Below are 22655 nucleotides of genomic sequence, written 5' to 3'. Positions count from 1 at the left end.
TCACTGTCAGGAGAGGACGAGCTTCTGCAAGTGAATCTCCGCTAAAATTCAAGCTTCCGTTAACGAGCACATGCGCCCCAAACAGACGGAGCACAATAGAATAGTAGCGCAATAATTCTGACTAAAATGTACATATTGCTAAAATATTTGTTGTTGGAGACAATAAATGTGCCATATGTGAAATTTTAAACCTACAAGTATATTTTATGTAAGTGATCATTATAATGGGGTAATCAATGCAGGCTAATATAATTAGTTTGTGCTTTTGTTTTTATTTTCATTTTTAGTTTAGCCTTTAGTCATTTTAAAAACAAAAGCATTATTTTTGTTTTTAGATTGTAATGTTACAATGTTAGATTATAATGTGATTTTAACCACCTTTTGCACATAATATATTGCATAGCCTACATTCACTATATTTGTTTCCATATCCTTCAATATCGGCATTGTTTGGATATCATTGAGCAGGATGTGAAATCAAATTTTTTAAAATAAATACAGATTTTCTTTATCCAAATAGAAAAACGTAGAAAGTACCGAGAGATTTATATCGTATATCGCCATTTAACCAAAAAATACCGAGATATGACTTTTTGGCCATATCGCCCAGCCCTAATGCTGCGCAAAACACGTGCGCACTCTGATGTAAACTATCCCCCACATGTATAAGCACTATGTGCATGCGGCGCAGTGCGCACTCTAGTCTAATGTAAACAATCCTCACATGGGGAAGAAGCATGGCCGAAGGAGGAACACTGCCAACAATTTATCCCCCTTCTAAAAGCAGGGCTGCCAAAACTCACGCATTCAGCTTGAGACTCACGCAATCGACACTTTTCACACGCTCTCACGCCACACATCCAATTCTTCTCACGCAGAGATAAATCGCGGCGCAAAGAAGACACTGACACCGACAGACTAGACAGAGCAGGTTACTATTGGTAGGAACAAATTCTCAGCTCTCAGATTTGTCCATTTGATTACGAAATTCAGACAATAAATACAGTTTTGGCACTTGTAAATGTGACGTGACAGATCGCTGTAGCGCCTCAGTTCAAGGTTTAAGGCCGCGAAATCCAGTTGGGTTCAGAAGACCCAATAACAATGTAAACAAATGTTTATTAATGCTGTAATATATGTGTCCCATAGCCTACACAAGGCCTCTTAAACAAGGCTCTTGGACTATGAGGGCTCCCTGGAACTTACTGTGGGGCCCTATGTGAATATGAAGGCCCCAAAACCTCTTATAGAACTATTGTCCCATCCTGTTTGAAAATATATTTATTAGAACCAATCTTTGAGCTTATTTTTTTGTGTGAATTTTTTTTTTGGAAAAACAGTTGTTAAACGGTTACACGTTGTTTGAACGACCAGACTGATCTCATGAAATGGCGTATGTATGACACGCCAATTCGTATTTCCATTTTTGGCGTGCTATCAACACGCATAATCGCTTTTCAGCGTGTTTATCAACGCCTTTGACTTAACGTTATATTACTGTATTATGTATATATAGATATATGACCTACCCCAACCCCGTCCCTAAACCTACCCGTCACTGGAGTTTAGGGATGGGAATCGAAAACCGGTTCCACTCGAGAACCGGTTCTAAATTTTACGATCCATCGATATTGTATGCCCTCGACGTTAACGAGTCCTCTTATCGATGCTCCTGCTCTGAGTCAGCCATAGTATGTACAGACCGTGAACTCACAACTGTCCCTTTTGTCCTTTATCAAGCACCATAGCACCGCGTCCAAAGATAATCTTTGTCCTGCAAAGTCTTATTTGATCAGTGAGTAAAATTGTCTCTCTCTGGTAATGTAGATGAACCGCTGCGCTTGTGACAGGGCGCATGTTAAACTGATCGAGCAGAGAGAGAGAGAGAGAGAGAGCCCCGGTCGCGCGCACGCACTCTCTCTCTTCGGAGCAAGGCGAAAGTAGGCTTCACCGTCTCAAAACTAAGCGCTGTCTTCCTCTCTCCCTCGCACATATTAATCAAAATAAACGACACGATGGTAAGGTAGGGAGACTAAAGTTTTATGTGGAGCATTCGGAGATTTGTTTTTCCTGAATTGCCGCTGGGTGTGAATTGTGCTAAAATACGTTGCCTTATCTTCTCTGAAAAGTCTTCCGCACATTCAGCTGACATAATCACACTTCAAATAAACGAAAAAAAAACGATCCAGTGATGAAATGTTTTCTGTGATGACACACATCTTGTGGGATGTCCCAACTGGCGGGATAATCACACAACGCGCACACGTCCGATAATGACACGTCCAATTCGCGAACTAATGACTCATTTGAACCGATTCGTTTTAATGAATGGTTAAAACAACTGATCTTTCCAACACTGAACTCACGGGACGTTTAATCGGTGTATAACTAATCGGTAACACTTTACAATAAGGTTCCATTTATTACAGAAATTACATAAAAAGTACAGTTTGCTTAGTCAAGTGTAAGCATTAAAACGACTTGTTTTCCCCCCCGAAAAAGACTACTTTTTCCCACACAGTGCTATCAGGAATCGATAAGAGAATCGTTAAAGAATCGGATCGATAAGCAGAATCGTTAGTGGCATTGATATTGATAAAATCTTATCAATTCCCATCCCTACTGGAGTTAATACCATTTATGAGTGTTCTCCTACCATCCTAGGAAAAAAAAGATCGCTCCACAGATGTAGATATAGATTTTGCTTCTTTTCGCTCGGACATTTAACGGCGTACACATACACGCGGAATCACTCGGACATTTAATGGCGTAGACATACACGCAAAAGATTTCGGCGTGGACATACACGCGGATAGCTCAAAATGCGTATAGATAACACGCCACTTGACTTGAAAGTGGCGTGTATGTTTACGCAAAGTCATGATGTCATGTTGGAACGACTGTAAAAGATGCACCTTCAAATAAAAAAGGCAATTAAGCAGAGTGTATAGGCCTATTGGAAATTACATATTTTCTTTTTTTTACTGGTCAAACCCAATTCATAGTATCAGCACTCGAAACGATTGGTCCAATTAGATTGTAATACCTATTACCACTAGACTAGTGACGTCAAAACGATCCACAGCATTTTGTGAGACTATGAGGGGTGGACCTCAGTTCTTCTAGAGGCAAAAAAAAGTTTCTACATTTTAAAGTTTAATGCATTAATCTGAACTTTGAGACTTCAGAAATATAAAAGCTCAAACCCATGTTCAGCAGGCAGCCTAAAATCATTAGAAAGGATTTTAAAATATTGGGGTTGTAAAAAAAAACAACAACATCCATCTCAATAACTGTATTGTGATTCTCAAAACATTTGGTGACCAAACAGAATTTCATTAAGTTTAGTAACAACATGTAACAATGTTTACATACAATATGGTAAATATCAGGTACCGTTTATAGCTAGCCTACATGTTAATTTTTCTAAAGGAAAAATCTCTCACTAATGCTGTAAACATACAGGGAATTGGTATTATTATTGAAGGGTAAAATTAACAACTCAAATATAAGTGGTAAATATGTGGTACGACTCGGCGCGGCACGGCTCGGTTCGCTTTAGCTCGGTTGCTTTTCCACTGCAGTTAGTACCGCTTCAAAGTGGGTGGGATTATGACTGATCGTTACTAGTTTATCCGCTCCTCGGCAACTAACAAGAGGAACGTCTGCGGTTCTCGTCCACTGACCACAATTCAGCCATTTCTTTTTTGGAAGTTTTTTTTTTCCTTCAAGCAAGTCAAGCAAATAGTTTTAAAACATTGGAGGCTGTTACTGGCTATTTAAATCTAGCGGGTTTGATGTCTCGCAAATACAGTGACGCTGGTAGTGACGATTCCGTCTGTCTGACCAATCAGTGATCTACAGTGCTTCCACGTCACATTTTAGTATCAGTACGGTACGCTTGGAACCTCAACAGAGGTGGTACCATTTAAAGTGAGCCGAAGCGAGCCGTACCGTACCGTACCATGCAGTGGAAAAGCGTCAAAGAGTGCCGTACCGAACCGTACCGTACCATGCAGTGGAAAACCGCCAATAATTAGTCAAGTTGAGGAAAACTGGAGGCAGGCTATGTAACTTAAAAAATGACATAATCAGGTCGTATAGAATGTAACATGTTGCAGTGGCGGCTTGTGATAATTATTTGTTTGTTGTTTTTTAGTTCCGACCGGGCTCAGCGCTTGCCATGATAGAGATACACAAACATCATGGCAAATGAGCAAGACAGCAGAAGCACACCCGCCGAAAACATTTAGTCTACTCTACAAGCTGAATCTGCAGGTCTGCCAACTCTCACGAGTTCACTGTGAGAGACGCAATTCTGTCACTTTTTACACGCTCTCACGCCACACATCCATTTTCAAACGCAGAGAAAAATCGCGAGGCAAAGAGGACACTGACACCGACAGACAAGACAGAGCAGGTTACTATCGATATGAAACAGATTCTCAGCTCTCAGATTCTGTCAATTTTATTACAAAATTCAAACAATAAACACAGTTTTGGCGCTTGTAAATGTGACGTGAAAGAACGCTGGCAGATCTCAGTTCAAGTGGCACGTGAACCGATCATCTGTTACTCTTACAACTTACCGAGATGTAATAAAATCGATCGATCAGTGTTTTTCAACCGCGGAAAGATGTCCATAAAACAGCTGGAGAACAACATATGCCACGTAACGTTACATTTACCTCAGGATGCCTTTTAATGACCCATAGCACGCATGTTAGTTAGACGCATTATAAAATAAAAAACGCATTATATTTAATTTGAGTTGGTTTGAACCTTTAATAATACCAGCTGACAGGGCTCTCTGTATGTTTACAGCATTAGGTGATTTTTTTTATTTATTTTTTTGGGAGAACAATTAACACATTAACGTATCTACTGTACCTCTTTATCCAAAGGAATTTATATTGAATCAAGATCAGAATCAAATCACAAGAATTGAATTGAAATTGTGAAATTTGTGTTAAGCAATAATAAAAACAGTAGCGTACCAGTAAACTTAATAAAATTATGTTTAGTTACCAAATAATTTGACAATCACAATACACTTATTGTGATGCAAGTTTTTTGTTTTTTTACACATCCCCCCCCAATCCACCCATTTTATTTTATGTTACATTTTCATTGTTTTCTGATTGCACTTTAATCGAGATCAAATCCCAAAAGGGAATATTAAAACAAAATAAAGTTAAAACTTGTTTTGAACAATTTCTTTGTCATCTGCAGATTGATTTTAAGTACATTTTACATTTACCTCAGGAAAGCCATAATGACCAGGACATTAGTTAACTAGAAAAATAGCTATAGAGGAGTATTTAGCTAAATATGTGCACTATATTACATATTTATTATATATTTACTTGTCATTACATAATTGTTATTATAATGAAAACCGCATTAAATTTAATTTCTCTTTGTATGTTTACAGCATTATGTGAGATTTTTTCTTGAGAAAAATTAACATGCAGGCTATCTACTGTAGCCTACCTTATATTTATCCAAATGAGTCAATGTTGAATCAAAATTAAAATCAAATCCAAGAATTGAAATTGTGAAAATTGTGTTAAGCAATAATACAAACAGTGGCCTACTAGCCATTGTACCATGTAAACATTGTAACATGTCACTAAACTTAATAAAATTCTGTTTAGTTACCAAATGTTTTGACAATCACAATTACACATTGTGATGCAAGTTGTTGTATTCTTAGATACCGCCAATCCATCCGTTTCTCTTGTGCAATTAAAATATCGCGATAACACCGTATACCATAATAAAAGCTCAATCAATTAATCGCAGCATGAAAATTTGATACCGGCACATGCTACGGTTTTCAAACATTTAAGAATTATCGCTAATGGACAAAATTTTCAAATTGAATATTAAAATAGCTGATTTCTCTGGATTTAAACATTGTTGGAAATGTTTGGCATAATGGAAGTACACAAGTCAACATAATATTTAACAATGTTCAACTGTTTTTTGGATGTTTTCATCTAAAAATCATACATATTGTGCCTTCCATACAATTAAAACTGCTATAAGGTTATGAACGTTTAGATGCATTTCTCAATCATTTATCCTCCATATTACTGACGAATCAAGAATGGTCACTAACCTATTTGTTCCTCAATATCTTCATGTTTTATTCTGGATCACTCATGTCTTCAATCTCCTATTTAATAAACTCCATCTTTAACAGTCACACAGATTTCAGCTGCTACTCCTGGAGTTTGTCCTTCTCTTGTAGGATGATGGGAATATTGCCAGTATTTATTGGTGAATTGTTGTGGGAGTGACATCAGATCTGCCAAAAAGAAGTAACTTAATTACTTACATTTAAATTAGGCTAATTGAACATGCCTGTTTTCTGATAGAAATAAAAAGAATTGAATGCAGTTGCATATCAGTTGGGTTTAAAACAAGGTTTGTAAATTTTTCTTGTCAAAGACAGAGAAACAACAGGACCATCATGTTTAACTGAGCTGCTGAAAAGCCTCTTTGTCTTCAATATTTCTGTTTTCAACTCATTCATTATGGTAATGTCTGAGATCTTCTGAAAAGTGGAGCATTAAGCACATTTTATTGCTGTCAACAGACCAAAACAGAGTCTGTGGAAAAACTCTCTGCCAACATATTATTACACTCTAATTAATAATAAACCAGGACACACAATGCATTTAATCACATTAGTAACGTTACTTAAACACGTAAACTCTGGAGCTGCTTAATGTTAAAGTCTGGTAACATCTCTCACCTGCAGACTGGAAATATACGGCATCCAAAGAAAATATTCCACATTTGTCCTTCATTCACGATCGTTAACAGCGTCACTCTCAGCCTCAACTGGTTAAAGTTTCAGCTCGTCTCTTCTTCTTCTTCTTCTTTTTGATTGGCGGTTAGCAAATATGCTATCTTGTGCATTACCGCCACCACTGGGTTGGAGTAAGGAACGAGAGTTACAAACTATTCAGTACTGTTTTGAACAAACAAAATAAACAAACAAAACCAAACATATAAAGTAGAGTTTATATCCTTTTAAAAAGGTCTGTACTTTTCAAAAAAGAAAGTAACAAACCAAAAATTTCTCCTCAAATTCTTTCCAATAAGGTCTTGGTCTCTAAAGACAAAGACACTTTCTTTGCTTCCAGCTGATTAACAAGCCGTTGTCTAGCCTGATTGTATTTATGACAGTAAACTATTACATTCTCTACTGTTTCAGGTGTATTGCTCTGGCAATACTCACAATTTCCATCACCATGTTTTCTCATTAAGAACAGTGTACTATTCAGCTTTGTATGACCCACCCTCTGTCACGGTAGACACATTCACTGTCCCTTCTAGTCTTGTGTTTATCTTGTTGTATGAGAGCACGTGTGTAGTGGGCGTGAATGTATGTCATTACCTAATCCGCTCCAGCTGATCATCATTACATCACCAGCTGCAGGCACTCTCACCACACTTTATATGCTCACCGCTGTTTTCTCATCCTTGTCAGATCGTTGTTTGAGGTTGGTGACCCAGTCTTCGTGTTCCTGCCTTGTGTTTCCTGTTGCTCGTCATTCTGTGGATTATTTGTCACCTTGTGGATTATGTCGGCACACCGTGATCTCATCACTGCACCTCTGCACGGACCTGACCATCGAAAGTCCCCGCATTACCCACCACCATCGGCTTGTACTGTTTCCACCGTTTGTCTCTTCACTGTGCATATTTCTCTAAATAAAAGTTGTTACTCGCATTTGCTTCCTGTTATCCATTTGGGTCACCATGACACCCTCATCCTAGTCAGCACAATTTCTTCCTCTCTGGTCATGTGTGTGTGTCTTTTCCCACTTTCTCTTGTATCCTATATAGCTGTCTTCCTGTACACTCATTGTCCAAGATATGTTGCCACTTTTTTATGGTTTTAGCCTTAACTATACTTTTTATCTCTGCTTTACTGTATTTCACATCTATATCTATATTATTTTTCCCAGTTGCTCTCTTTGCATGTTCATCGGCCAGTTTGTTACCTTCCACTCCTATATGGGCTGGAACCCATACGAATGTCACCCTCCTCCCTGATGCTTGCAGTCCATTTGCTAGCTGTAAATTTTCAATTAAAATATCTTCCCTTGATTCAGACTGAGAATTCTGAATACTAATCAGTGCTGAACTAGAGGACATCACTGCCTGCAAACAATTATTAGACTCTATAGCCACAAAAGCGCTAGCCATATAGCTACCAGTTCAGCAGTGTACACCACTAGGTCATCATTTATCCTTTTAGCCTTTGCTATGCCCACCTCAGGAATTATATAAGCTACCCCTACTCTCTTCTCAATATTTTTAGACGCATCTGTAAAAACCTTTACACACTGTTTGTATTTTCCTAATATGTAGTTGCTTACCCCATACTTATCTACTCCATCTTTCTTTCTTTCCTCCAACAATCCTAAATCAACCTTCAAGACTATCCACTACTGGATATGCCACAGTTGGGCTGATGTTCAGAGAACCAATTACCATATTATTCAATATTCACCTTATCTTTTATGACCCACCCATAATTTTTAACTTTCATACTTTCTTTTTCCTGACATTCTCTTAACACTGTGTGAGACATATGGTTCCCTTTATGCCCCCTGATATTTGCCCAGTATACCAATGCTAGCTGGTCCCTCCTCAAATGCAGTGGCATCTCCCCCACCTACATTTGAATTGCAGCTACTGGAGAAGATTTTATTGTTCCACTAATTATCCTCATTGCTTGATTGTGCATACCATCAAGTTTGCTTAGACTTGCTTTAGAAGCTAATCCATATGTTATACAGCCATAGTCAAACACTGATCTCATTAGACCTGTATAAATGGTTTTTAATGCTGACCTTGTAGCCCCCCAATCTGTTCCACACAGACATCTCATGACATTTAATATCCTTTTACATGTATCTACCATCTTTTGGATGCGACATGCCCATTTCAACCTTTTATCAAACCAGACTCTCAGATATTTAAAGATCTCAATCCTCTCCAGTTCTTTACCTGACATCATTATTTTTACTTCTTGGCTATTTTTTTTCCTTGTAAAGAACATAACCTTTGTATTCTCTATTGAGATCCTAAACCCCCATTGTACTCCCCATTGCTGAACTTCATTCACAGCATCTTGCATCTTACTTACAATAAACTCAGTGTTCCTCCCCTACTTCCACATTGCTAGCCTGACTACGTCAGCCTTCGTACTTCCGCTCAATTTCAGGTTGCTTCTGTACTTAGTCTGAGATAGCGAGCCATCTCTCAGTTTTCCTCAGGCCTAAAAACAGCCGGCCAATCAACGAACAGAGGGCGGGCTGAGAGCCGTGACATAGACTCTAAGCGGCCGAGTTTAAGATTGTATTTTAGGTTAGGGAAATCGAAAACGAACGTGGATATGGAGACACGGGATGCAATTCGCTCTGTTGTGGAGAATAACCGGCATGTGCAAACTGAAGCCCAAACAAGAAGAGTGTTTGTTAAACATTTTAAATGGAGGTGATGTTGTGGCCCTACTCCCGACAGGTTTTGGGAAAAGTTTAATTTATCAATTATTACCGATCGTCAGCGAGAAATTGGGGAGGCAAAAGACCGGCAAGGCGATAGTTGTTTCTCTCTACTGTCAAATATTAGTTTAGAGGCACTGATTGTACCATGTATGCGTAGATTTACTTCACATAATCCGCAAAAGTCGTTCACAGCCATGTTCACTCTGGTATTTCTCTCGATGGTTTCGTTTTCACATCATACATGTGTTTACAGTGGAAGTTCGATGCGGCTGAGCTGGAGCATAACACACGTCATAACCAAACATTATGTGATTGGCTTACGGGTAACCAATGATTTTATACTTCAGATAAGCGAAACAAGAAAGAAAACACTTTTCAATTATGCCATTCCAGACTCTGTCTACGAAGCAAAGCGAAGTAGCAGAGTTTGGTATTACCAGGCTTCCACATTGCACCATCATCTGCAAATAACGCTGCTCCATCTAAGCCTTGCACATCTTTAAATATCTGGTCTATCATAATTACAAATAATAAAGGACTCACAATGCTTCCTTGAGGGGTACCATTTTCTACTCTAATACTCTCACTTAGTTCCTCATCAATTCTAACTCTCAACGTTCTTTCAGATAAGAAAGCTCTGATCCACTAATACATCTGTCCCCTAATTCTCATCTGGTTTAATTTAATTAATAGTCCTTCTGTCCACATCATATCATAGGCTTTCTCTATGTCAATTTTTTTTTGCCACCACAGTCTCTTTATTCACTTGGGCCTTTCTTATTGCTTCCTCCAGGCATACCACTGGGTCCATAGTACCCCTTCACCTTCTGAATCCACTATGATACCATTGCAACCATCCTTTTGACTCTACCCAATACACCAGCCTTAGCCTATCATTTATCATTTTCTCCATTTTCTTACCCATCTGTGATGTCAACGCTATAGGTCTATAACTGCTTGGACTATGAGGGTCTTTCCCCGACTTCCTAATTGGTACAATAATAGATTCCTTCCACTCTTAAGGGATGATTCCCTCCAACCATATCTTATTGTATAACTTAAACAGGACATCCTTACCACTATCACTCAAGTTCTCTAACATAGAGTAGCATATAGTATCTTTCCCTGGAGTTGACTTTCCTAATTTCCTCAGTGCTCTATTCAATTCTCCTTTTGTGAATGTCACATTCAGACTATCACTTTCCCCATCCCCTTCAGCTCGTCTTGTCTCTGGCCCTGTCCCACACTTCGGCCTTGTGGACTATGGCTGCCACGTGCGCATGTTCGTTAAATCCGTGAGACCGCAGGGTGTTACATTTGTCATTTCAGGTCTCAGAAGGGTGCACGCGGTCAATTTACGCCCTCGATGCGCACTTTTGCCGCCGCACACTGATGTGAGCTCCATAGAAGACTTCTTCACGGCAGTCAGAGCGGCATTACTCACAAAAATGCGTACTCAGAGGAAGACCGCGAGTGCTTAGGGTGCCATTTGGGGCAGTGCCTCTCTCGCGCTTCGCTCTTCTGCGCATCCTCAGTGCGCAAAGTACCATGTTTCTTTAAGGGGCCGCATATTCTTAAGTAAATCACTTTCCATCAGTAGCTACGTTTACATGGACACCTTTTCGTTCAATCGGAATGAAATCAATCTGATTGATGAATCCAAACACGGTGTTTACATAAATGAGAAATAAAGTAATCGGGTTGATGTGCGCATTTATACTGTATGTCACAAGCTTCAAATCGGAATTTATTTTTTGACATGCGCACACTGCACGAATATACCGCTGCTGTTCGCGCATAACTATTCTCCTCTATTGGTTCTTTATTTGTTTTAAACAGCAGACTTAATATGTATCCGTCTCTGGTCATGATTTGGAGACAATGCGCATATGAACCGCTTTGCCGTGCTGCTTATATTTATTACATTACATTACATTACATTTATTCATTTAGCTGACGCTTTTATCCAAAGCGACTTACAATTGCTATATATGTCAGAGGTCGCACGCCTCTGGAGCAACTAGGGGTTAACTGTCTTGCTCAGGGACACAGTGGTTTCGAACCCGGGTCTCTCACACCAAAGGCATGTGTCTTATACACTGCGCCATCACCACCCCATATTTATCACACAGTAAAACTCTGCGCCCAAAACCAGTCGTCTGTGGATGAGAGTCTGAAACCAGGACTGGTGGGACGTTGTCCTGCTCCACTTCACAGACGCTGAGTGAAACTGAGAATTTTAGAATAATGGAACACTCATAGATGTGTATAGATAAACTGTATAGTTTTATTCCGCCGCATATTCTTAAGTAAATCACTTTTCGTCACTGATATGGAGCAAATACACTATCTTCATACTTATGACTTTGACAGTCTAGTCACCTGAATTGGGTAAATCAAACGTTATTGTCATGTATTATGTCATTGTACACATACAATTAAGTTTATTATTTAAAGGGGCATTTCACCCGTGGGAACATTGATTTATTGAATGTGGGTCATATATGTAGTCGAAATGTAACAAAAATTTTGAACGTGGTGCCTTCTTGACCGAGTAAAGACAGAAAGTAACTTTAGGGTGCGTTTGTATTGAAAAGCACAACTCCTACAATGCACCACATTGCACAGCTCCGCAAGCCACTCCCACTAATCCAGAAGAACGCCTATGAGGTATCCGCCTATCAGATTCAGAGAAATCACTCTTCCGTCTACAAGGCTAGCTACCACCAGAGTTTGAAATTCATTTCACAGAAAAAAAAAATCTATTTGTTGCCTAAATCATTATTGAATCACTGTTTATTTTGAAATGGTTAATTATTGCATGGTACCGGGACGTTCAGTCCGAACATTATAATACAATTTAGACTTGCAAAATAAGAATAAAGAAATGTAGGCATAACCATTATTTTGTTATCTATTATCATGCAAGGTAACATTAGGTAAATAGTTCCAATGATGAAATGTTGGTCGTCCTGTAACAATTTATCTAACATACACTTGGAATAAAACACGAATAAGGAAAACAACAAAGTGAATGTGAACCATTTATTTAAATAATTATATCAACAACAAAAATAATTATGTTAATAGTAAAAGTTATAGTTCCTCCTGAGCGTCCTCAACCTCTTGGTGCCTGCAGTACTGGCAATCTGGAGCTGGATATTTCAGTCGGGTTGCCTGCACGACACAAGCGGGGGGTAGAACGACACGACCAGTCCGCCTCAACTCGAGCCAGTCTGGGCTCGTCGTGCCGTGCACGACAGCCAGGTCTTCTGCCTCGGCTGCTGAAGCCGCAGCGGCCGCCTCCTGTTCCTCCATCAGCCTCAGCTGCTCTTTACTATTATTACAGCTCTTAAAGATAGCCACGAAGCAGTCGAGCAGCAGACTTTCAAAATCATCTTCTTCCATATCATGTTTAGTTCCTTCCGTCATTGTCGTAACTTCCCATCTGGGTCCACAGCGCTTCTTAGCTTAGCTTCCAAACAAGATAGCGGATATTGCTTTTAGTTTCTGCAAGTGAAGTCCCACCCAGTGATCTGTAATAGGTTTGTAGCGTGAGTGGGACCCACTCCCTGGAGAAATGATGAACTTGTGTTTGTAGACTCAACCCATATACAAAGATATGGGACTTCCTGCTTATAATGACACAAGATGACGATTTTTACGTCACAATAAGCAGGAACTGTAACACTAAAAATCCTTATTTCTCCTTACATCTCAGGGGAAAATGAGGGAATAATGCATGACCAGTCAAAAATATGACTGGGTTTCTAACGATACAAAGCTTATTGCAAGTGGGTGAAGTGCCCCTTTAAATCTGACAAACTGACATCAGAGAAGGGCCGTCATTGCAGAGCTGAGGAGCATTTTCAGAAAGATTACGAAGCCAAAACTTTTTTTTGTGTGGATTGACTTGCACGGAGTCATTATTCACCACAAAACTAACAATTTGCGCTAATAAAGTAAATATAAAGTCAATTTTGATTTCATGTGTAAGTCACTTTTCGTCACTGATACGGAGCAAATACACTATAATCATACTTATGACTTCGACAGTCTAGTCACCTAAACAGGGTTAATCAAACGTTATCAATAACAACAAAAATCTATCTTTTCGTTAACAGACTTGTGTCTAAAATTAAAGTTACCCAATTATAATTTGTTTATGGAGCTGTTACAAACGTCTCGGTTACGTATGGTAACCCTCGTTCCCTGAAGGAGAGAATGGATACGTACACCGTGACCAACGAATAGGATTCCAAAAAACCCAAATCACTGGACTAAATGATTACAGACCTGTCGCTCTCACATCTGTGGTCATGAAGTCGTTTGAAAGACTGGTGTTGGCCCACCTGAAGGACATCACTGGACCCCTGCTGGATCCCTTTCAGTTTGCTTACAGAGCAAACAGGTCTGTGGATCATGCAGTCAGCATGGGACTGCATTATATCCTGCAACATCTCCACAGACCTGGGACTTATGCAAGGATCTTATTTGTGTACTTCAGTTCGGCCTTCAATACCATCATGCCTGATCTTCTCACAGCTAAACTGACCCAGCTCTCCATGCCATCCTCGATCTGTCAGTGGATGATCGTGGACTTCAGGAGGACCAGCCCTGCACTCCTCCCACTCACCATAATGAACAGCACTGTGGAAGCAGTGGAGTCATTCAGGTTCCTGGGCAGTACCATCTCTCAGGACCTGAAGTGGGACAATCACATTGACTCCATGGTGAAAAAGGCCCAGCAGAGACTGTACTTCCTTCGCCAGCTGAGGAAGTTCAACCTGCCACAGGAGCTGCTGATTCAGTTCTACTCAGCCGTCATTGAGTCTGTTTTATGCACTTCCATCACTGTCTGGTTTGGTTCAGCTACCAAATCAGACATCAGGAGACTACAACGGACAATCCGGACTGCGGAGAGGATTATTGGTGCCCCCCTGCAAACCCTCCAGGACCTGTACTCTTCCAGAGTGAGGAAGAGAGCAGGTAAAATCATCACAGACGGCACTCCCCCTGGACACCACCTGCTTGAACTGTTACCGTCAAGACGGAGACTCAGATCACTGGCCACAAGAACGTCTAGGCACAGGAATATTTTCTTCCCACAGGCCATTTCCCTTCTGAACAGTTAACATACCTCCCAAGGCATATGCCTGTAAGTGCAATACTCCCACTGTTTAGTGCAATATCTTAAAAATTCAGGTGATATTTATATTTATATATACTGTTCAAAATACTGTAAATACTAAACCCAACTGTGACCTCTTAAATTTTTTATTTTATAGTATTTTCATATTTTTATTTTGTATATAATTTGTATGTTTCTTGTTGTATTTGTATTTGTATATGTGCACTGGAAGCTTCAGTACCAAGGAAAATTCCTTGTCTGTGCAAGAACACTTGGCAATAAAGCTCTTTCTGATTCTAATTCTGATTCTCGCTAGAGAGGCCAATCTACTTTGAGTGAAACTAAACAAGCCAATGCACATTGACGTGCAATCATTTGCAACAGCTCTTCTGCCACGCAGCGCGGGTATATAACGAGCATCAGGTGTGATTGCACTTCAGTTTTTTGCTGAGGAGCCGAGCCAGGAGCTGGCTGCCCCGACGGGTCGCAGCAGATGTGGTGATGGGACGTACGTCTCCGTTCCCTCCTTCAGGAAACGAGAGTAACCATGCGTAACCGAGGTATTCCCTATCAGTCTGTCACTCTCTGTGTACATTGTGACCAGCAAATAGGAATCCCTACCAAAGCGTCACAGCTGCTGACCTCATCCAGCGCCCCGTGCAAGCGGCTTCTCCCTTCTTGCCTGGAAGGACGATAGGAGAGGGCTTACACAGAGTGTATCTGTCACTGTTGTTCCATGATAACCCAAACAGTGAGATTATTGGATAACACTGGGAAAGCATGCCCTTTCTGTTGGCAAGGAGAACACTGCGGAACCCACATTCTTCCTCGAATGAGTTATGTGGAGATAAAGTTATGGACTAACCCAAAGGTTGTACTGTATAGGAAATACTGGGTGAATTAATCCAAGGGAAAGACACAGGCTTCCGTTTAGGAGCAGCCGTTGAAGAAAGTGGCCGTGAAGTCAGGGCTGAAGCGGTCTCATATGGAGCATACTGAGCGAAATTACTGCTGCAGGAGCCTCTGAAAGAATTTCAGTGGGACCGCCCTTCAGGCTTTTAACGTATTCAGGCAGTTCAGCACCAACATAGCGCGCTCTTCTGAGGCGTTCCTCGTTGCAAATCGAACTCCATACAGAGAAAAGAGATCCTCTTTACGGGGGAGAGTTTGCTCTTTTCCCAGTTGACCTGAAGATCCAACTGGCGGAGGTGCCTGAGCACGAGGTCCCTGTGTTCGCATAACTGATCTTGAGAGTGTGCTAGTATGAGCCAGTCGTCGAGATAGTTGAGGATGCGAACACCCTGTTCTCTCATTGGAACAAGGGCCCCCTCTGTGACTTTCGTGAAGACACGGGGAAACAGGAACAGCCTGAAGTGCAGGACCTTGTACTGACATGCTCGACCCTCAAACGCAAAGCGCAGAAATGGCCTGCGTCGAGGGAGAATCGTGAGATGAAATTACGATCGCTGCAAACCAATCTCGGGGACGGATTCATTTGAAAATGCGTCTCTGCGTAAGCATTTTGAACAGTAGCTTGTGGAAACTCCGATTCACAACTCCCAGGTCAAAGATCGGTCGTAACCCACCGCCTTTCTTGGGTACAATGAAGTAGGGACTGTAATACCCTGACCTCATATCGGCTGGAGGGACAGGCTCTATCGTGTCCTTCGCCAATAAGTCTGCAATCTCCGCTTGCAAGACATAGGCATCGGCTGCTCTCACTGTAGTGGAGTGGAGGACCCGAAACTTGGGGGGACGCCGGGCGGACTGAATCGCATAGCCGAGCCTAATGGTGCAATTGAGCCAGCGAGACGGACGCTAACCAGGCTTACAGAGACGTACAAGTGGGACTAGAGGGACCGTAGGATAGGGAACAACACTTACATATGTCGAGAGTGACCGACTGATAGGGAACAACACTTTTGCTTGTATATGTTGCTTGATTTTGAGATGCATGCTTGTATTGATCCTATTTAGTATAATTATTTTAAAAAACTCATACATTTTTCGCTCCACCAGTGAAAAACTCTTTCCACAAACAGACTTCTCATCGGCATGAACCTTCATGTGTTTTTCAGAATTGATGTTGAAGTTTTTACCATACTGATCAAAGATAAATGGTTTTGTTCATTAGATCGGTTTATTATTCATAACTGCATGTACTATAAAAACACAATGTGGGAGCTACAAGAAGTAAATTATATGAATAAATCTAATTCAAGAAAGATCTACTCAGAACACGACCCATCCTGACAGATTTTGCAAATTTACAACTAAAGAAACAGATAAATATTTACACTGCAAGAATTATTTTCTGAAGCTTCAAACACTCTTTTAGTTCCCTGATCAGACTACAAACAAGTCTTTCTACTTCTCTAAGAATTTCACCAATTTCACAAAGTTAAACAAGATGACATTGTGCTTTTGGGAGCAACTCCATATTTTGTTCAATTCACAACATTTATTTGACAGTATCATACATGAAAACTAAATGTTGCTCATTGTGACGACTTATGCAGGGTTTGAAATTAACTTTCTTACTCACCGGACAATTTGGCTACTCATTTTAAGTTAAAAGTAAAAAGTTACCGGCCATTCATAACTTCTACTAGCCAAAAAGGGAAAAAGCCTAATCACAGCTTATTTATATATATATAAATATATATAAATATATATATATATATATATATATAATTTGGATTTTATACATTAATTTCTTATTCAAACAAAATGATCTAGCCATCTTCTCCCTTCCTCTGTCATCCTTTTGATTGATTGAAATCTTTAATTCGAACTATTAAAAAGAAAGAAACAGAAATGAAATACACAAACGAGTAAGAAAAAAAAAAACAATTATACCTCATACCAGGCCTCATATTGACTATAGAGTGAAAAGAGTAAATTATAATTTGAGACTATTATACCATTCAATTAATTGCTTTACACAATTGATTAAACTAAGAATTGTAACTCAGCTTCTATTTCCTATTATAGATTATGCTGACTTTGTCTATATGAATACAACAGAATCACACCTTAAATCCTTAAATATAGTCTATAACAGTCTCTGTCGATTTGTGTTGAAATGTCCGTTTCTAACCCATCATTGTCATATGTACCAACAATTGAATCTTTTATCACCAAAGGCTAGACGTCAGCTACACTGGTTTCAGTTTGTTTATAAATGTATATTTTTTAATTATCCTTTTTATTTGAAGCAACATTTAGTCCTATATAGGTCAACTTATGGCCTGAGACACCTTGATCATCCCTTTTTTTCTGTCCCAAAGATATCTAAAGAAATTGGAAGACGTGCTTTAAAATTTAAAGCCCCCTCAGATTGGAACAGTTTACCTTGTTCCTTAAGGTCCATCTCTTCCTTCCCACTCTTTAAGTCAGCCCTTTTAACTTATTTGCAATCTTGTGACCAATGTATATGTTTTCCTAGTATATGAGCTTTTTTTTTTTTTTCATTTAATGAAATGAGTCTTTAATGCCCTTAGTAAGAAATGATGTATGTGCATGCACGTTTGTGTGCATATGTTTATATAGGTATGTATTTTTGTATTGGTATGTATATGTAGGTTATATTTGTTTGTTTTTGAGGTTTCGTCAAATATGGTTCTCTCCTGTAATATCTTAATGTCATACTATATTGTTTATGTGAAAATGCTTTGGACAGAGGTGGGACAGGTTGTGGTGGTTGGTTGTGAGGAAGAGCTTTAGTATTGTTGTAAACTTCTTCCTTCTTCAGTGTAGAAAAACTCAGAAGCGAAAACCAGGAGACTTATTTAAGCAGGATTCTTTATTTGCTGTAGTCTGCTTCGTACCCAAGTCAAGTCAAGTCTAATCTAGTCTTTACATTGTAGTTTATATACATTTCAAGGGTGAGGGATTACATTGTGATGAACAAAGCATGTAAATGAGCTGAGACATGAGAACAGGAAAGGCATAGACTTCTCGTACTGAGATGAGACAAATGGTCTCAGTAATAAAATAACAGCTGTTCAAACTTGCTCAGCATGACTCTTCACCCGGTAAACAACGAGAACAGGAAAAGCCTAGCCTTCTCGTACTGAGATGGGACAGTCAGGAATATCCCGCTGGGAACCCCTACCCTTTGCAGAGATTTCCTGGTCTCCTCATTTCTAAACTTTCTCAATATAAAATACTATTGTATTGGAAATCTAAATTAAACATTTAAATAAATTTGTAATCCTACATTTCCCCCTTTTAGAGTTCTAAATAACTCTCACAAAATACAAATTTAGACACTTAAAAGTTAATTATTGTAACTTGTGATTGTTACAGGCACAGGCTTCTGTGTTGCTGTTTCTGCAATTGCATGCTGACACAGAAACAAACATGCAAATTTAGGGTCCGTGAAGTTCTTAAGGGTAATAGTCTTTTCTGTTTGGAACTGTCATTTCTTTGTGGGGGGCGTGAGTCATTTGTTGAATGAAACACTTGATACTGTGGACGCGTAGATAGTACGCTAGTAGAAGAAATAACAGCAGAATTGCTATTTCCTTTATTCATATCCACAGTTTACCTAACAAGTTTCCGAACCATGAAGAATTATCTTCAGTCATCTGGTGTAATTTTGCTGAAAGATCAAGAATGTCTTGTTGGATTTTGTTCAAGTTCTCTGTTGGATCCATTAAAACCCGGTGCAGCGCTCAGGTCCGATGATGGTGCAGGCTCCTCCTTGCGTTGCTAGAATGTAATCTAAGGCCACTCTGTTCTGTAAGATCATTATCTTGTGCGAAGCGAGAGTGTCTGCGATGTTACTGGTACGACAATCTTGATCATGTTGATGGATGACTGAAGGTTTCGTATGTGAGTCTCTGCGTTGTGTATTTTTTTTTTTTTTTTTTTGTGATTTTTTTTAATTTTTATTTATTTTTATTTATTTTTTTATTAAAGTGTCTTGCACTTACATGCCCAGCCCTTAGGCTTAAAAGACACTAATGACATAAAACAAACATAATACACAAAGATGACCATCATACAAAGCACATAGGAAAACAACCATCAAAAAGAAAACTATATCATCATCATTTTCACAGTATAAAAACAAACAAAACAAGTCAAGATACCGTCAATTTAGATCAGGATATAAATTCCTTTGCCTAAGTTTCCACGCCTTTTCCACATATCTAGCTAAACTATAAATTTCATTTTCAAAGAGCCAATTCAACATATCCCCATCCGTCATCCAAAACAAATCAGGCTTTTTATGTTGAATTCTCTCAAACATACCCATTCTTAATTCATGATATAAAGGACAAAAAAACAAAAAAATGCCATTCATCCTCAACAACCATTAAATCACACAAAACACATAATCTATCCTCTTCTGGGACACCTTTATAGCGCCCCACCTCAATCTGCAGGGGCAACACACCAGCTCTAAGCTGGGCACACAAAGACCTCTGTAACCTAGTTAACCAGCATTTAACATAAGGCTCTGTGGAATATTCATTTTTAAAGTGGACATAACTTCTCAATTTAGGCTTATTTAACACCTGCCATTGCCATTGCTCTTTGTAAGAATTAAACAAAACCTGCCTGACCTGAGATATATCACATTGTAAAGTATTTGTAAATATATACTGTGCTTTTACTGATGAAAGTATTCCAAGGACCTCCATTGACCAAGGATAATTGTGAGCTTTATCCCAATCAAAAACTTTCCGAGTAAGTCTATCTTCAGGTAATCTTATAAAACGATTCCATAATCTTATTAATTCCACCTTTTGTTTCACCATACAAGGCTCCCAACCCATATCTCCCTCTAGCGCAGCTCTAGTAGTGAACCTGTGCACTCCAAGGAAACACCTCAAGGCCCTGCTCTGCAACCTATTACATTCAGGCGCATCTTCAAAGCCCCAGACCCCAGCTGCATAAAACAAAATAGATCCCACCATACTGTCAAACAAAACAGCTGGGTAAATGTTGCATAACCTATTTCTGGGCAAAGCTTCAACCTATTTATAACGGCTCCCAGGGCCCTCCCTGCAGACTCAGACAAAACCCTTCTCCCTTCTGAGAATGTCATATTTTCATGAAAAAGGAAACCAAGATATTTATAAGTTCTGGAATACATAAGCTGTGTTTGTCCAAAAAAGAACTCAAATTCACTGCGTAACACAGATGGTTTCCTAAAATGGACAACTTGTGTTTTATCCCCATTTATAGAAAGTCTCCATTTATTACACCAATCCTTCATAATGCCCAACATTCTTTGTAGTTTAATTTCTTCATCTGCGCAAACAACAATATCATCTGCATATAATAAAATGCTGAGGTTAAAACCATCAATGTCTATACCCAAATTTGCTAACTTTATCTCTTGTGCTAGATCATTCACAAAAAGCACAAAAAGAGTGGGTGAAAGAACATCTCCCTGCTTAACCCCAAATGGAGTGGGAAACCATCCTGTCCTCATGTCATTAATCTGCACACAGGCCACTGGAGCCTTGTACAGAGCTCTGATGGAATTATACAGGTGACCTGTAATACCAATAGAAAGTAACTTATATTTCAACAAATCTCTATTAACCCAATCAAAAGCTTTTTTAAAGTCAACAAAACAAACAAAAGTACTTTTATTTTCCTGCAACCTTGCTCTAATGACAGATGATAAAACATAAAAATGGTCAATACATGCTCTGTGTTTTCTAAACCCATTCTGTTCATCCACCAAAATTCCATTAGTTTCAATATATTCACTTAGTCGGTTGTTAAGGATACCAGAAAACACTTTACAAGCTGTACTTAGCAAACTTATTCCTCTATAATTCAATGGTACTCTTGGGTCAGCCTGTGTGGTCTTTGGAATAGGCTTAATAATCAAACTATACCACACTGAGGGAACAGTCCCACTCTTAAAACAATATTGAAATAACATGTGGAGAGTATTTAACAACTTGGGGCATTTAAGAACCTCATTAGAAAGTTCATCCACACCAACAGCTTTATAAGGTTTGGTTCTATCAATTACCTTCTGAACTTCTTCTAAAGAAATATCATTGTTTAGCACACTACTAAGATAAGGTGTTTCCAACATAACAGATCCAACTTCAATTAGATTTTTCAATTTACATATCTCAGCTAGAAATGCATCATTGAACTGGTTAGAGCTAGAACAAGTGTACAAATCTCTATAATCTTTCTCCCATCTGTCCAATATTTTATCTATCTCGAAAACTGACCCCCCACTTTCCGTGACTATTTCAAATGGAATTAATTTATTTCTCTTTGGGCCTAGCTTGTTTATTTCTTTCCAAAAAAAGCTGTGGATTAGTATTTTGAAAAATATTTATTTCAAGAGCTTTACCTCTCCTATAACGCCTTTTATACATTCTAAGTTTTTTATCAAAATCATATTGACAGGTTTTAAATATACCGTGCAAATTCTTCCTTAAAACAGGCTCCTTGCATTTTAAATATCTTTTCTCTGCCACACGAAGATTTGACCAAATATTAGGTAATTCATTATTCCAAAACGGTTGTTTAATTCGATACCATTTCTTGTGGGCCCGTTTTCCATGCAATGTTGACTCATATTGACTCATTTCCCCATACAAAACCCCACAGAAAAGTTCATAACAACAATCAACATTATCCTGTGCTTCCCTGCCCTTGTCTAATTGTACTATAACATTTTTTAGGGCTTCATCAGAAGTTTCAGAAGAAAGAAAATTGTCCTTAATGTTTCTTATTGGTAGTTTACAAAGTGATGTAATATCAGCACTATTTATAAACATCTCTGCTGTTTGAAAACGTAAATAAAGCATAGAATGATCAGGTGGTCTACTCCTCTCATCTATTAGCCCTCGGGACCCAGTTCTTTCCAATAATTCAAATGGAGTGAATACTTTAAATTCACTACATGTTCTTAAGTCTTCATGTCTAGTCACAATATAATCAACTACCGCCTTACCCCTAACAGAAATAGATGTGAAGTTATCATACTCCGGGTTTAT

The 22655-nt window shown here is 39.1% G+C and overlaps 2 protein-coding genes across 4 annotated transcripts in view; both read right to left on the bottom strand.

Moving 5' to 3' along the window:
- LOC143715395 (uncharacterized) overlaps positions 1-22655 on the bottom strand; it is a 113982-nt gene that overhangs the window by 34851 nt on the left and 56476 nt on the right. The window lies entirely within an intron of this gene.
- LOC143715450 (uncharacterized) overlaps positions 1-22655 on the bottom strand; it is a 101444-nt gene that overhangs the window by 57032 nt on the left and 21757 nt on the right. The window contains exons 1-2 of one of the 2 annotated variants that reach the window (XM_077207264.1): positions 6764-6890; positions 6125-6313 (exon numbers count right to left, since the gene is read on the bottom strand). The gene's annotated coding sequence lies outside the window, so the exon portion shown is untranslated. Of the gene's footprint in view, positions 1-6124; positions 6314-6763; positions 6891-22655 lie in introns of those variants that run through there. The other variant, XM_077207262.1, reaches the window with a different exon arrangement.

This window comes from Siphateles boraxobius, unplaced genomic scaffold (genome assembly GCF_051911475.1).
Source record: "Siphateles boraxobius isolate OS27281-9 unplaced genomic scaffold, OSU_SipBor_1 6, whole genome shotgun sequence".
Classification (NCBI taxonomy): Eukaryota; Metazoa; Chordata; class Actinopteri; order Cypriniformes; family Leuciscidae; genus Siphateles; species Siphateles boraxobius.
The sequence above is the reverse complement of the archived record's forward strand: the minus strand, read 5'-3'. Positions and strand labels throughout refer to the sequence as shown.